The sequence below is a fragment of the Sus scrofa genome, chromosome 7 (genome assembly GCF_000003025.6).
Source record: "Sus scrofa isolate TJ Tabasco breed Duroc chromosome 7, Sscrofa11.1, whole genome shotgun sequence".
Taxonomy (NCBI): Eukaryota; Metazoa; Chordata; class Mammalia; order Artiodactyla; family Suidae; genus Sus; species Sus scrofa.
Window position 1 is genome coordinate 96022032 of NC_010449.5, and position 15158 is coordinate 96037189.

Here is a 15158-nt window from a genome sequence, read left to right on the forward strand (position 1 = left end):
TCATTGCCAACCTCTTTTACATTCCTGGCCCACAGCAAGTTGATTTCCTGAACTAAATATAGTACAATCCTTGCTACAAACACCACGCAAAACTATTCTCAGTTCTTTTCTAAGTTACTTAGAAAGCATCCTGATCAATGCCGCTCCCCAACAGAATTTTATCTAATATACATAAATAGAAAATTAACTTTGTCTTCTAATAAGACTTTTCTTCCCCTGCCAAGTTGGGGAGAAGGGAGTAGACAACCATGAATATTAGTGAGGTCATTCGACCGAAATCCAGCTGAGAATAATATCCAGCAACTATGAGGTCCATGTACCAAGGATGACGCTGGCCATGGCAGAGTCCAAGGACATGAGATTAAAGGGGAACTCAGGAGGAGTTTCAGCTGAACCATTTCCCTTTATGGCCTTTTGGCTTTGCTGTCCTTTTCTGCTGCTTCTCACTGTTCCTTTTTCACATACTGGGTGTTTCTCTGGAGGAAAATGTCTCTTGCCACCACATTCGCTCTCCAGTTGGTGTCTCCCACTATTAGAGCAAGAGGAGTCCCCGTACAGGCTTGGGACACTGCTCCAGGATGAATAGGAGCCAGCCTAGAAATGTAATTTTAGTTAATGATCGTGATACACATTCATGAGACTAATTTTCCCCACGCCTCCCACTCCCAGGTGGTGAGTCAGGCGCTAACTCTTTTGGGTTGCCCAGCTGCAGTTCAAAGCAGTGCAGAGCTAGGCAGGTCCCCAAGAGGTCATCTAGCCCCCGCCCTGAACTCCACACAGGAGAAACACTTGTCCTTGGTGAGCTCCATTTCAGCCTCAACAGTCAAAAACTCTTGATGTCAAAAACCCTTAGAACAACTGGCTTGTTCTAAGCCACAAGGTGCTTCTCCTGTCATTTCAAGAGACCAAAAGCAAGAGTATAAATTGTTTCTTTTTCTCAGCCATACCAATAACAATGGTTATTAAGTGATCTCTAATTCTCTTCCCCAAGTTAAACAAGCCCAAATCATTAAACCTTTTCATAAAGGGCTTACTGTCCATCCCGTTAAACCTGTTATTAATACTCTTCTCTGTATCTTTTAGTTTTTCCGCAGTTATTTTCAGCTAATTCAAACACAATGGTATCATTTTTTTTTTTCCTTTTTAGGACCGTAGGTGCGGCACATGTTAGTTCCCAGGCTAGGGGTTGAATCAGAGCTACAGCTGCGGGATTCGAGCCGAGTCTGTGACCTACACCACCGCTCATGGCAACGCCGGATCCTTAACCCAAGCGAGTGAGGCCAGGGATCAAACCAGCATCCTCATGGATACTAGTTGGATTCATTTCCGCTGAGCCAGGACAGGAACTCCTGGTATCAAATACTAAGCAGGGGTGGCGAAGGCCTTCCCAGCCCTTGTGTGTTATTCCCAATATAACACAGCCTGGCATCATGCTTATTTAAAAATAAACAACACAATTCTCCTCCAGCTAGTGTTCCGCTAGGCCTTCCAGATCCATCTCCACCATGATTATGCCTTGCCAGCGACACTAATAGCACAGTCCACACAACTGTATCAGTCAGACTGGTGCTAAACCACTGTTGACACTGCTATCACTTCTCGACCAAGTATTTTCTATTCTGGTTTAAGGAAACACCAGGTAACCAAGGGACGGTGCCACTCACACCATGTTTATATAAAATACATAACAGGATTTTCTAACTTGGTCTGAAGCGCTTTTCTCCTTTTTTCAGTTTGTGCCTAATAACTGACATCCGGGCGACCTCAGATGTATGTGATCACGGGGTGGAGCGTAGAGCAGACAGAGCAGACAGACAGCAAGCCCACCCCAACCCGTGCCCCTTTGAAGGAAACCTGGAAATAACAAGGGGGGCTTAGCAATAAGTGCCACTAAGAGGTATCCCGAGATTGAAAACTTACAGATCCTTTCCAAACAACGGAGCATCTGCTAGTAAGGGGGCTAGAGAGGAGATCGTCAATAAATTTGGGACAGCTGCTGCCACCTAGCATGACTGGCTCAGAGGCCACCCTTCGGTTCATCCCATATTCAATTTGTAACATGGTTTTAATTCAGTAGGATGTCTGGTATCAGGAGTCTTCACCATCATCCAAGGAGGAAAATTAGGCCTTCTCAGTTCTTTGGGGATGTGGGGAAGTCTCCTGATTCTGAATATGAGCACCAGAGTCTGAGTTCTTAGGAAGAAATGTATTGCAGCAACATCCTCAACACCTCTTGATTAACAATTTCAGAGCCACAGTCATGGGAGAACCAGAAGGCATCAGAAAGAGACCCTTTCTCTAGCTGCAGCAACTCCACACCGCCTGTGTCAGGCTCCGCTAAATCCCCTTCATTATTTGTCTCACTGATGACACTCTAGTGTCCACGCTCACCAGACCTGCAGGAGCCATTTGCACGAATTCGGCTATTTTAAAGTTGGCCTTTTTTCATACTCAAGTTGCCAGAAATGAACACCATTAGTCATCGTGTCGCCAGAGTCACTATTATGCATGGCTATCACACAGACTAGCTGGATTATTGATAGATTCTTTAGGTAAGCATTGCATTATTGTCCATTGAACTTGGCACCAAAACTGGAAAATCTAGTCGACGCTTTCTAAAATCTTGTGATGGAATTTTTTGGCTCTGAAACATTTTTGCACATAGGCCTCCATACAGCTGACCCTCTGAGTGTGAAACATGGCCCTAGCCCTTCATCTGATGATGTGAAATTCTTCCCTTTCCTTAGTCCTGAGACCTAGAAAATGCCTTGAATATTATCACCACCACCCCCCAAGTTAACAGTATAATAGTCTCTTTCAAAATCAGGGATCAGCCAACCATGGCCCCTGGGCCAAATCTGGCCAGCTACCAATTTTGGTAAATAAAGTTTTATTGGAACACAGCCACGTCCCTTCATTTACATGCTGTCCAGGGCTGCTTTCATGCTACATCACCAGAGCTGAGTAGTTGCAACAGACATTTGGCCTGCAGAGTCTGAAATATTTACTGTCTGGGTCTTTATAGGAAAAGTTTGCACACCCATTATAAACCACGAGGAAAACAAATTGCTTATCTAGAATAACCATCTCTCCACCCTGACAAAAGAAAACAAAACCAAAAAACAACTCAGACTCAAGTGAGTAGTTTTTACACAGGACTTTGCCAAAAATCTGGTCTGAATCTCTGTTATAAAGTGTCCTCTGATACAGATAGCCATAAGATGTAAAATACTTATAAGACAAATCTAAATAAAAATCCTAAAGGGTTTATAATACCTATAAATATGTTATAAATGATATAAATATATACAACTCTCCAGAATTTTCGTTATTTAAATTTGCATTTTACCTCTTATATGTACCTTACTTCAGAAGACTCTTTGTAAGATTTCATATATAAATATGTATATATATTTCTTTAACAAAAGATGTGAATTTGCTAGTTTGGGAATACCATAAAACTTGAATTCAGTTCTAGTCATATGGAATAATTTGAAGTTCTTAGACAAGAAGGGTAAAAGGAATACAACAGATAGCCCATCATCAATAATAAAGTGAAATAAAAACCGTATCTCTAACTTGTCCAGCTGTGCCCAGAGTTTTAAAGGGGAGACATTTCAGAGGGAAAAGGACTGGATGGCAGAATGTTGTTTTACTGGAACTGCACCCTGAATCCCTAACATGTGGTGGCTAACGACCTAGCTCCATCCAGAGAGCAACCCAGGGACCCATTCCCAGCACAAAACAATTCTAAGTCAGGATCCCTCTAGACACATCCATAGGTTTAAGTCAACGATCTGCTGTCATGAAGAAGTTGGGTCAGGGCACCTTAACCTCGGCTTCACCTATAACCAGCCTGGCAGCCTTTGCAGAGCTGCCCTGAAGCATCAAAGGGTGTCTCCTACATTCTCATGTCTGGGTTAGTCCATACAGAGTCGATCTTCAGTGTTTGTTTTTAATTTACAGTCAACATTTTGAAATGGGGAAATTGCATCCAAATTTTTGAATTTTCAGCTCCTCTTAAAAAACCAGAAGACCCCACTGAAGTCACAAGTCATGAGTGCTCTCTGGCTCTACACACCCCCTGGCCCCCTCTGTCATCTCCTGTGCCCTGAAGCTGAGCATATGGGCTGGGCCCTGTCTCCCTGGCACTGTTAATTTTCTCACACGTGACCTATAGGCATCTGAATTTCAAACCCAGAGCTAATCCTTTATACTAATATGTTTCTAAATGGATGAGGAAAAGTGACTTCTTTTTCTCATTCTCTGGCTCACACGTATACTTGTCCCCTCCCTCTTGGTCAGTGACCACCTACAGACAGAAAGCACATGCATTCTTTGCCAACAACTCACCGTCAGACATTTGGAAAAGGCAGTCCCTGCCCTCACAACCTGACATTACAGACATTTGATTCCCTGGGTCTCCTCTCTCCTTAGTTATTTACATTGTTACTACAGCTCCATGCTAGACATCCTGTCTCTATAAGCCCAAAGACAGTCTCCCCAAAGAAGCCTTAGTTATAAGGTAAGACACACTTTAGGGAGAGAGTGCCCATCAGAATCAAAGCACCCTTTTCCAGGGTATGAAGCAAAAGGAAAATTTCAGGTGCAATCACTTCCCTGCTAGGAAGATATTGAATCCCCAGGTGACCTCTGAATTGGATCTAGTATCTCAAATTTGAGTTGCTGTAGGAAGTGAGTGGTGTATAATAAATGTGCAAAACTTCCTTTTTACTCCCAGTATATAGAAATAGGTGAATGGATTTAAAAAAATGTGATATGTACATGCAATAGAGCATTATTCAGCCTTAAAAAGGAATGAAATTCTGACACATTACGACATGAATGAACTATGAAGATACTGTGCTAAAAGAAACAAATCTCTCACAGAAGATCAAATATTGTATGATTCCCCCCCCCCTTTTTTTCACTTTTTAGGGCCACACCTGCAGCAAATGGAGGTTCCCAGGCTAGGGGTCCAATTGGAGCTACAGCTGCCAGCCTACACCGCAGCCACAGCAACATCAGATCCAAGCCGCATCTGCGACCTACACCACAGCCCATGGCAATGCTGGATCCTTAACCCACTGAGCGAGGCCAGGGATCGAACCCACAACCTCATGGTTCCTAGTCAAATTTGTTTCCATTGTGCCATGACTGGAACTCTCTGACTCTACTTATATGAGGTACCTAGTCAAATTCATAGAGATGGAAAATAGAATAGTGGTTGCCAGGGGCTGGGGAGAGAGGGAAATGGACAGTTAGTGTTTAATGGGTATAGAGTTTCAACAGAAGACGATGAAAAAGTTCTGGAGATGGATGGCGGTGATGGTTGCAACAGTGTAAATGTATTTAATGTCACTGACTCTACACTTAAAAACAGTTAAAATGGTAAAGTTTATGTCATGTATATTTTGCCACAATAAAAAGAAGAAAAGCCTAAGGAGGGTACATTGAGAAAAAAAATCCTTTTGGCTGCTAGGGAAATGTAAAGTCCATAATGAATGTCACAATGTGACGTTCATTCTAAAGGAAGATAGAACATGCTAGCAGCAGACTCACAATGTCACGTTCCATCTTCACGTGGCCTTGGCGTGGGCTGGCAATGCTCAGAGGGCAAGACCTGGCCTGAAAAGCTCGGCTGGTTCTCTCTGCCCTAGAGGACCCATCAGAGAAAAGCATCTACCTCCACATACAAGGAAAAACCTATCTCAGTGGGGCTGGTTTACAGCTACATCAACTGGCAACTTGGAGAAGCGACACCAAGAGCACCTTTCAGGCAATGGAAATACTAACCTCTCAGCTCTTACCCAGCACACACTGAATCTTGCACTCTTATGCAAAACTATCTTGGCATGGCTGTGATGGCAACATTGGACAGGTACATTAAGTCAGTACGTATGACCAGGCTCTCCATAAATCCACTTTGGCCATGGAGAGGGTGACAATGGCCACGGTGATGGTGGGTGGGCGACAGCAAGTCTGGACCCAAAGCTCAGATGCTGGTACCAATCCTGGACAATCCCCACTTTCCAAGCACCCCTTGTCAGCCAAGCCAGTGGCCACCTCTGTTCTAGACTGGGCTTCTCAACAAAACAATAGGGCTCAACAAATCCTGGCCACACAAACGGGCAGAATCCTTTCAGGAGTCTCTTCTATAGGACGCCATGAAAGTTGAACTCCTGTAGGATGAGGTTGGAAAAGCAAAATTTACAGAGATGCTATAGGAGCATTGGAAACAGACTTTTATTTAACAGAAACTTACACAAACTTGATACAAACCCTACATTATGCAAAGCTTTATCACAGTTCTACACATGTTATAACTTGTGGGAGTTGGTTGGAGAGTGGATTATTATTATAATTATTAGCATTTTGAAAAAGGACATTTTCTATCAGAAAATGTCACAGAGAGGGCGACAAAATGATACAAAGACACTCTTGGTGATCTCCCCTGGGGACTGGTCTCAAAAGGGCTGGCAGGAAGTCTTGTGCCCATCCAACCTCCCCTTGCAAAGACAAAAGAGAGACCAGCAGGCTCAGAACCACGAACACGGCCAATCAAGGTTTTGCTGAGAGCAACAGCCAGCATTAGATTGTACGAGGATTATAGTGGCTCTGCTGACCAGTGAGGGAAACTCAAGGGCATGAACACATAAGACTGGGAGTAGCCCAGTGGTCCAGCCAGTCACCCCGGTTTCTTGACCAGGCTGCAGACACAAAGTTGAATGCACTTTATAGGCCACAACGAGTGCTTCCACCAATAGGGCTGTAAAAGGACAGGCCAGACCACTTGCCTTTCTCCTTTTTACCCCCACCAGCAACTGAATTTGAGGTTCCTATCTTTCAGGGTGGCCTTCCTCACCCATCTCAGGCCCCCAAAGCCAGCTCAGCAGAAGGCTTCCTTTGCAAGTCTCCTCTAGCAGCTGTTAGGGAGCAGAATTAATATCATCCCAGCTGACGCTTTTTTTTTTTTTTTCTTCTTCTCCCTTCCTTCACTGTATTAGTTTAAACAAAGCTGTCCGTGTTCGAATCTGTTGAACTTGCAAACATATATTTAATCGCTAGAGGGAATTTCTTTCAGAACCAGGCCTTGTCAGACAAGATAACCAGGCTACTTCTCAACATCAGATAAGAGGGGCTTGCCTGGGGCGAGGGGAGAGGTTTGTTTGTTTGTTTGGGGGTGGAGAGACTGGAGATAGCCTTTGTGGCTAATTTATTTTAGACAAGTCTTAACACATAATCAAACACTTTCAAAATACTTTTGAAGAAGGGGAAAAAAAAGCCTGATCACTCCTCACTTACCACATCCAACTTGCAGAAATAAAAAATACCTAAAGCACATACAGGAATGGCTTTTTAAAAAAGCCTGAGAGAGCAGAGTTGATCTTTATTCTCGTATTAAAAATGTGGGGTATTTTTCCTTAGAGTTAATATGCAGTCTTTATTTTACATTAAGTCCTCTTTTGATTTGCATGTCTTCACAAAATTGCTTTTAACTTTTGAAGTAGAAGGTACTTTAAACAAAAATACTGTGCCACTTCAGCACCTTTTCTTTTAAATATTGAAATAAATAAAATAGTTAACTCTTTTTTTTTTTTTTTTTTGTCAGTTTGTTTGTGTTCAGTTATTTCTATTGTAGAGCATTTCCAGTCTGACCTGGATGTTTTCTCACAGATACTTAAAGAAAATGAAGAATTTTAAAAAGAAAAAAAAAAAATCTTCTTATTGCACAAAGTGAGGCCATTCCCGAGACTTCTCTGAGCTGAGCTGAGTTGCGCTGGAGGTTTTTCCACAATCCAGGCTCCTGTGTTGGCGCAGGAGGGGGCCAGGCTAGGGAAGAGGAGGAGGAGGAGCAAGGCGTTGTGGCTTCTTTTCACCTTCTTCCCAAATGGCTTGCTTGAAGGATGCCGGAGTTCCCAGGTCATAGCGTTGACTGCAGAGGGAAAGGCAACAAAAGATAAAACAAAAAACAATGGCACAGGACCGCTGTCTAAAAAAGAAAGATTTAAATTAAGGGAGTGATAGAAATGAAATGAACCGAAAAGAAAAAGAAGGAATGAAAACAACTAAATTGCCCTGCAAATAAGGCCACGGCGATGTACAAGGTGAACCAGACTAGTGTCTCTTATGCTTTCAACACCAGCAGCTCAAAATCAGCCAAGAATAGGGCAGGTCAGTTGCTGTTGGGCAACGGAATGACACAAGAAACAGAGAACACGACTGGATTTTCAATTCCTAGGGGGTGTAGTAGGCAAAACTGGGTGTTAGCAAAATCTTTTTTTTTTTCTCCTCTGCGTGGAAATGAAACAAACTGAATCTTTTCACTGTTCAAATACTCTAGAAAGACCATTGCGATATAATGTTGCCTGTCCCCTAAGTGGAAATGAGTAACTACAGGACCACTGGCAGCCAGAGAAAATCCCAGTGGATGCCCCATTTGACCAAAAGCCAAAACGACACTTCTTCATGCATCCACCCTCACCTCCAATCCTGCCCCAAGTGATTCCAGGGTGTCAGAATTACTCAGAGAGAGAGAAGCAAGCCAAGATATTTGTTTCAGTCCTCAACTAGCCCAGTGACCCTAAGGGTCAGCCTTGGAACCTGGTGGTAGTTCAAACCAGGTGGGTCCTTTATCCTGGATGGGTACCAGCCAGGCATGGATTTTGGTTCTAGCTGAAACGAAATCTGCCAAGTTATTTTGGTCTTTGGAATGGAGTCGTTGGCACAAAAGAGTAAGCAATAAAACCAAGTACTATCACATTTCACCCCAGAAGCAATTCCCGAGGGCAGAGATGGGCGCCCCTAATAGGGTCTGGTTCACTCTGAGTGAAGCGATGGCCAAGGGAGGAAGGGAAGGGGGGTGTGCAGCTGGAAAGTGGTCAAACCAGTAGGGAACAAAGTTCGAAAGCAAATAAGCAACTCAGCTTCTTCCAAATTGAAACTCCCCTCCCCAGCCTATTTACTCACTGGTCAGGTGTGTAAGATAAATTAGATGCATTTCCAAAGCTAAGACACTATCCATTTACCTAGGCTCTCAAAGGGAGGCTGAGAAGGGCCTGACTTCTACCCACCACCAGGCCCTCCCTGCACACCTGTTCCTGTCTCTTTCCTTTTCGTCCCTTCCCATCCCATCCCCTGTTTCCCTCTCAGATCTGCTTCTCTCCTGTCCCTTTCCAGGCTTTCCTCTTCTTACCTCGTGTTCATCTCCTTGCTGTTCCACCTGCCTCCGGCCCCTTCACTGCAGCGATAGACTCAATTGGCCTTTCTCCAGACCTCCCATAGGGTGCCTGCTAAGTTGGGCATCCAGGCAGATTTCACTCCCTGCCAGAAGTCCTCGTGTCCCTCTTCCAATGCCCCAGACCCCCTGGCCCACCTGCCACTCATTGGGTGAGTCTGTCTCATAACCATAACTGCGCCCTTTCTGTTTTCTCAAATTTCTACCTTTGACTCCATCAACACACACACACACACACACACACACACACACACACACACACACACACACACACACACTTCTTTTGCCCCATTTAAGCCACCTAGAAAATAGCAGGTTGGTTCCCAACTTTGTGCTTCTATATTCATTTTCTCTTTCTGGGCCAACTGCAGGCCACTGGGAATGTCCTATTGTGTGTCTCAGTCTTCTGCTCTCCATCTCCTTCAAGGAGGCTCACCTTCCATCCCTCTCCACATCTTCAGTGTCCCCCTCACCCCATCCTCATGTCCTCAGTCTCTCTCCCTCAGCCCTCACCACCACTTCACAGCCTCCTGGCTCTCATCTACCTCCTTGACTTGACCAGTGGATGCTGAGTCCAGGTACAACTTCAACAGTTCTGCCAACCAAATTTCTCGAGCATCCGCTATGCACAGTACAAGACACTAAATTCTTCCACTAATTAGCTCAGAAACATTGCTCAGTTCTGTTTATCTCGACAAATAATTATGGCACAATGGTACTGTCCCAGGGACGTGAATGACATCATCTTTGCCCTCAAGGAACACACCATCTGTTTGATGAGAAAGACTACAAAATTTGATGAGAAAGACTACAAAAAAAAAAAATCATAATACGTTGTGGTAAGCATTAATACTAGTGACATGAACAAAATGCTACAGAACACTAATTAAGCACTTTTTTAAAAATATTGTGATTTTTGCCATTTTACACGTTACAGGTTGTGCTTCCTAGCTTTATTTTCTGTTCAGCCCTGTCTCCATTCTCTCTGACAACAGAGGTTCTTGCCTACAGATTAAATAACAATAGTCAAGCTAGAGCTCTTTGTTGATCTGGTGGCTTTCTCCAAGAAAATCTCCCTGGAGTTCCCGTCATGGCGCAGTGGTTAAGAAATCCGACTAGGAACCATGAGGTTGCGGGTTCGGTCCCTGCGCTTGCTCAGTGGGTTAACGATCCGGCGTTGCCATGAGCTGTGGTGTAGGTTGCAGACGCGGCTCGGATCCCGCGTTGCTGTGGCTCTGGCGTAGGCCGGTGGCTACAGCTCCGATTAGACCCCTAGCCTGGGAACCTCCATATGCCGAGGGAGCGGCCCAAAGAAATAGCAAAAAGACAAAAAAAAAAAGAAAATCTCCCTGACTACTGGGATCCTCAGCTAAAATAATCCCATGCCACCCCGTGACACTCTTACACATTTTTAACTACTTATGAATATCTAGTCTATCCAACTGAATTGCAAATAAATCCACTGGACAATAAACCCATTGGCCCCCTGTTTAATTTCGTCCTATTCTTCACAGGGCTGAGCTGCTATTACTCAGTCCCTAGCCACCAAATGAACAAAATATTATCCTCCAAGGTCTACAAAATCCTAGCCTGAATCTCAGCTTCAAGACCCAATGTCTGAGTCACTTGTAATAGAGTAAATCAATCACGTGCCCCCTGATACTGGGCACTGAGAAAGATACAACCTTGTTTCTGTGGTTTTCTTTCTAAAAATGCATAACCTTAATCATTAGGAAAAGAGCACACAATCCTAAAGTGAAGGAATTTCTATGAAATTCCAGTGTTCTTCAAAGGTATCGAGGTTATGAAAGTCAAAGGAAGACAGTGGAACTAACCACCTCAAATTAAAGGACTTGAAGAGGACATGACAACTACATATAACATGTGATTCTGGATTAGATCTTGGACTAGAACAGGGACATGAGACAGTTGGCAAAATGTAAATAAATCTGTACACTGTAGTATTGCATCCATGTGAATTTCCTGGTTGTGATCATTGCACTGGTTGTGGTTATTTGAAGAATCTGGGTGAAGAGCATGTGGGAATTCTTTGTATTATTTGTGCAAGTTTTCTGTAAGTATAAAATTATTTCAAAACTTAAAAAAATTTTTTAAAGTCTTAGTCATTGGTTAAGGGCCAGTGTTGAAATATTTTGAAAGCCTAATTGCCAATGCTTTCTAGCTAATAATTCAGTTTTGACAGGGATCTTCCATCATTTTCAGCTGTTTTGTAAATCAATCAAGCCAAATGGTTGTTGGTTTTTTTTTTCCTATACTGTTATTTTGAGTAAATGGTCAGAAATCACTTTTATTAAGCACAACAGTGTCATATAATTTAATGTTTCAGGGTTAGAATTACCTAGGTATGTGACCGAAACAGGGCCTGAGTGCTCAACCCCTCCCACCTTCACCCCCACCCCGGTGTCACTGCCAGCACATTGACCATTTAGAAAGCTCAACCTTAGTTCTTTGGGAAAGTTCATGAAGACTTAGCCACATGACACTCTTACACATTTTTAACTACTCTCAAAAGGATTCTAAAATGATCACTGGTTGGGTTTTTTTGGTTGTTTTTTATAGCAATGAGATGTCTCTTCTCAATCCACTGAGGTCTTGAATGAAAGACCTCAAAGCCCTTTACTGATCTCACTCAAGAAATCTTCAAAATGAGATAAGTGGAGACGTCAGTACAGGCTGAGAAAAGAGAATTAGAAGATCCAGATACCACTTATTGACCTTGGAACTTCAGAGCAGTCATTAACCTGATTGAACTTTGGTGTCCTCATTAACAAAATAGTAATAAATAACATCTCTTCTACCTCATGGGGTTGCTTCGAGAATCATGGTGAGATAATGTTGGTTGAATGTTCTGATAGGGTAAGGAATCTCCATATCCTAGGAATCAAGAAACTTAGGCCGAGATTCATAGAAACAAACTCACACTGGGATTAAATCCAGAACTCAGAACTTTTCTACTCTGGGCTTCTATTCACTGGATCAAAAATGCCTCACCCAGAAAAAAGTAACTTCACTTCCAAAGGCTAAACAAAATTGATTTTCCCCACAGAAAAATTCCTAATACATGAGTCTGCTCAAACTTTAAGTACAAGCTCAAGATCATATTCATCAGATGTAACAGGAGGCATATTAGGATAATATTAATTAATTTTATTCCACCATGAAATGAGAACCTCCAAACAGCCTTTAGTTCTCTCCCTGAGTAATGATCTTGTGTTCGTTCCCTCAAGTGCTATATAAAGGCAATATCAGGCTGCAGCCCATTAGGTGCAAAGAGATGCAAAGTAAGCAGGAAGACTTAAAGGGATACTATTGATGTGACCATCATATTTTTATTAAATCCTTCTCTCTAAAATACCAGTAGCAAATTACATTAGTGATTTTAAAGTACCTTTTAAAAATTAAATGCATTATTTCTCACTCCCAGTGTTAATAGTGATTAGAGGGTCTGATCTCTACACAGTCTCAGTAACAGATGTAAAGGATTAGGTTGTCCTAGGTAGGAAAAAACAATAGATCAACAACAGCGATAATCACCTTTACATCAGCAGTTCCCCCAGGAGATCTGAATGTTGTAACAAATTTAGAAAGTTCTATATCTTTGATTCTCCTATCTTTGGGCTAGAATTCAGAAAATTAGGTGACATTTCTGAAGGATTTGGGATGGTGCTTTACTGAGCTGGGGACAAAGGAAACTAGTCAGAGCATTTTTATTCTGATGACTAATTTCTTTCATATTAATACTTAAGGAGCAATTACTTATTTAACAAAAGCAAAAACAACAACAAACAAAAAAACAATACATGTGTTGACTGCTCACACAACTCTTGCAATATCTGAAGTCACAAAAAAGTAGATCTCTGTCCCTAACAGGTATCAGGAGGGAGTTGCTAGAAATGATGGTTTAGAAGATGAGCTCTTACTAAAACTCTGCAGAGAATATTAATTGGAATTATCTTTTGGGGATCTAATTGCTTACTCTTCAGTTTTGAAATTGCTTTTTTTTTTTTTTTTGGCTTCATTCACAGCATGTAGAAGTTCCCTAGCCAGGGACAGAACCTGCACCACAGCAGTGTCCCAAGCTGCCGCAGTGACAATGCTGGATCCTTAACCCACTGTGCCACAAGGGAACTACTGAAATTGTTTTTCATAAGGTTACTTTTTAAAGTTATATTCAGGGAGTTCCCCTCATGAATCAGCGGAAATGAATCTGATGAGCATCCATGAGGACGTAGGTTCATTCCCTGGCTTTGCTCAGTGCATTAAGGAGCCAGCGTTACCATGAGCTGTGGTATATACATGGCTTGGATTGGGCATTGCTATGGTGTAGCCAGTGACAACAGCTCCAATTCCTAGCCTGGGAACCTCTATATGCCACTGGTGCAGCCCTAAAAAGACAACAAACAAATAAATAAATAAGTAAAGCTATATTCATTACAAACACCTCCTTCTTCACATGGGCCTGAGAAAAGGGAAGGGAGAGATATATACATACATATTCCTATATATGGAATATAGACATATTTAAGGGGCAGCACAGAGCAATAATAAAATAAAGGGTATAAGTCCTGGAGTCAGATTTCTAAGGATTGAAATCTACCTCCTTATTAGCTGTGGGGCCTCCAGTATATTTCTTAACCGATTTAATAAACCTCCGTTTCCTCATCTGTAAACTGGGGATAATACAAGCTCCTCGTGGGTAGTCATGAGGATGAAATGAACTATTCCAGGGAAAACAGAACAAGGTCAGACATGTTGGCCATTGTTATATCAAGAAAGGAGGATAAAAATCTAACATTGACCATCAGGGCACTTGGAAACCCACGACAGCCGGCTTCCTCCAGCCATGCCTCCTTTCTGAGTTTTCTTCTCTCATCTCAATACATTTGCCTCCAGAGCAACGTCCATTCCACCCTCTCAAAAGTAACTCAGCTTCTCTGGGCTGATCTTTCTCAATGAAAAGTGAAAGATTTGAACTTGCTCATCTTCAAAGTCCCTTCCAGTTTTTTCTGTTTTTTTTTTTTTTTTTTTTTTTTTTTAAAGCATATGAAGTCTGAGTCTGTTGAAAGATACTACAAGCAATGTGAGACAAGGTTCTCAGGCGATATTAAGATACATTACTATGCTCCTCTTAGCGACACCAACTGAGAAAAGTGAGGACATCTACCACCGTGAGGAGCAGACACTGTAGATTGAGCTATTCTAGTAAAACAAAAACAGATACGCGATAGCCATCCTCAGACAAATCTTTCCATGGGCATTTGCCTTTTTAGGGCAGTTCACTCTTGGGTTCCGCCTCAGAGCCCCAAGCTAGACTCTGAAATTAGGCAACCTCTTATCATTTGTTTGGGCTATGTGGGTTTTTAAAATTTCAAGTTCAAAGGCAAGCAGTCATTGAGAAGTTCTGGACTGCAAAAAACTACATAGATTTCAAATGACAGTATAGATTGGTTGGACGTGTCTTTATTAACACAGAAGCTCACGTTTCATCAATGAGATCAAGTCGTAACGCTATGAATCCAATATCTGAGTCAAAGTAACAGAACAGATGAAGTAAAGAGGTGGAGAATGACAGCAGGGCAGGTTGTACTCCCTTAGTGAAACCAACTGGCACCAACTACGTTGGCTTTTTCACACAGACACACACACGAGCATGCAGGAATATTACAACATTGGAGGTTTGGGCCATATTTCCTAGAACAGGGCCATGTACAGATTAGGCAGAACATCCCCAAAGTGGGTGAGGGGGTCAATTTCATCCTCTCACACCTGAGCGCAACTGCCCAGGCAAGCACTTACAGATTGCAAGCAGGAGGAAAGTAGAAGCCCTTTCTGTCTCAGGTTACCAGGGACACACAAAGAGTGCATTTGTGGGTTTCTTTGCTGGGTCCTTGCTTCTGTT

At 42.6% G+C, this 15158-nt stretch overlaps 1 protein-coding gene across 4 annotated transcripts in view; it reads right to left on the minus strand.

The window, feature by feature from the left end:
- The window catches only part of DPF3 (double PHD fingers 3), a 279933-nt gene that overhangs the window by 47610 nt on the left and 217165 nt on the right, over positions 1-15158 (minus strand). For 3 of the 4 annotated variants that reach the window (XR_002346004.1, XR_002346003.1, XR_002346005.1), the window contains one exon: positions 6227-7936. The exons of the other annotated variant lie outside the window; for it this stretch is intronic. The gene's annotated coding sequence lies outside the window, so the exon portion shown is untranslated. Of the gene's footprint in view, positions 1-6226; positions 7937-15158 lie in introns of those variants that run through there. 4 annotated transcript variants of the gene reach the window in all.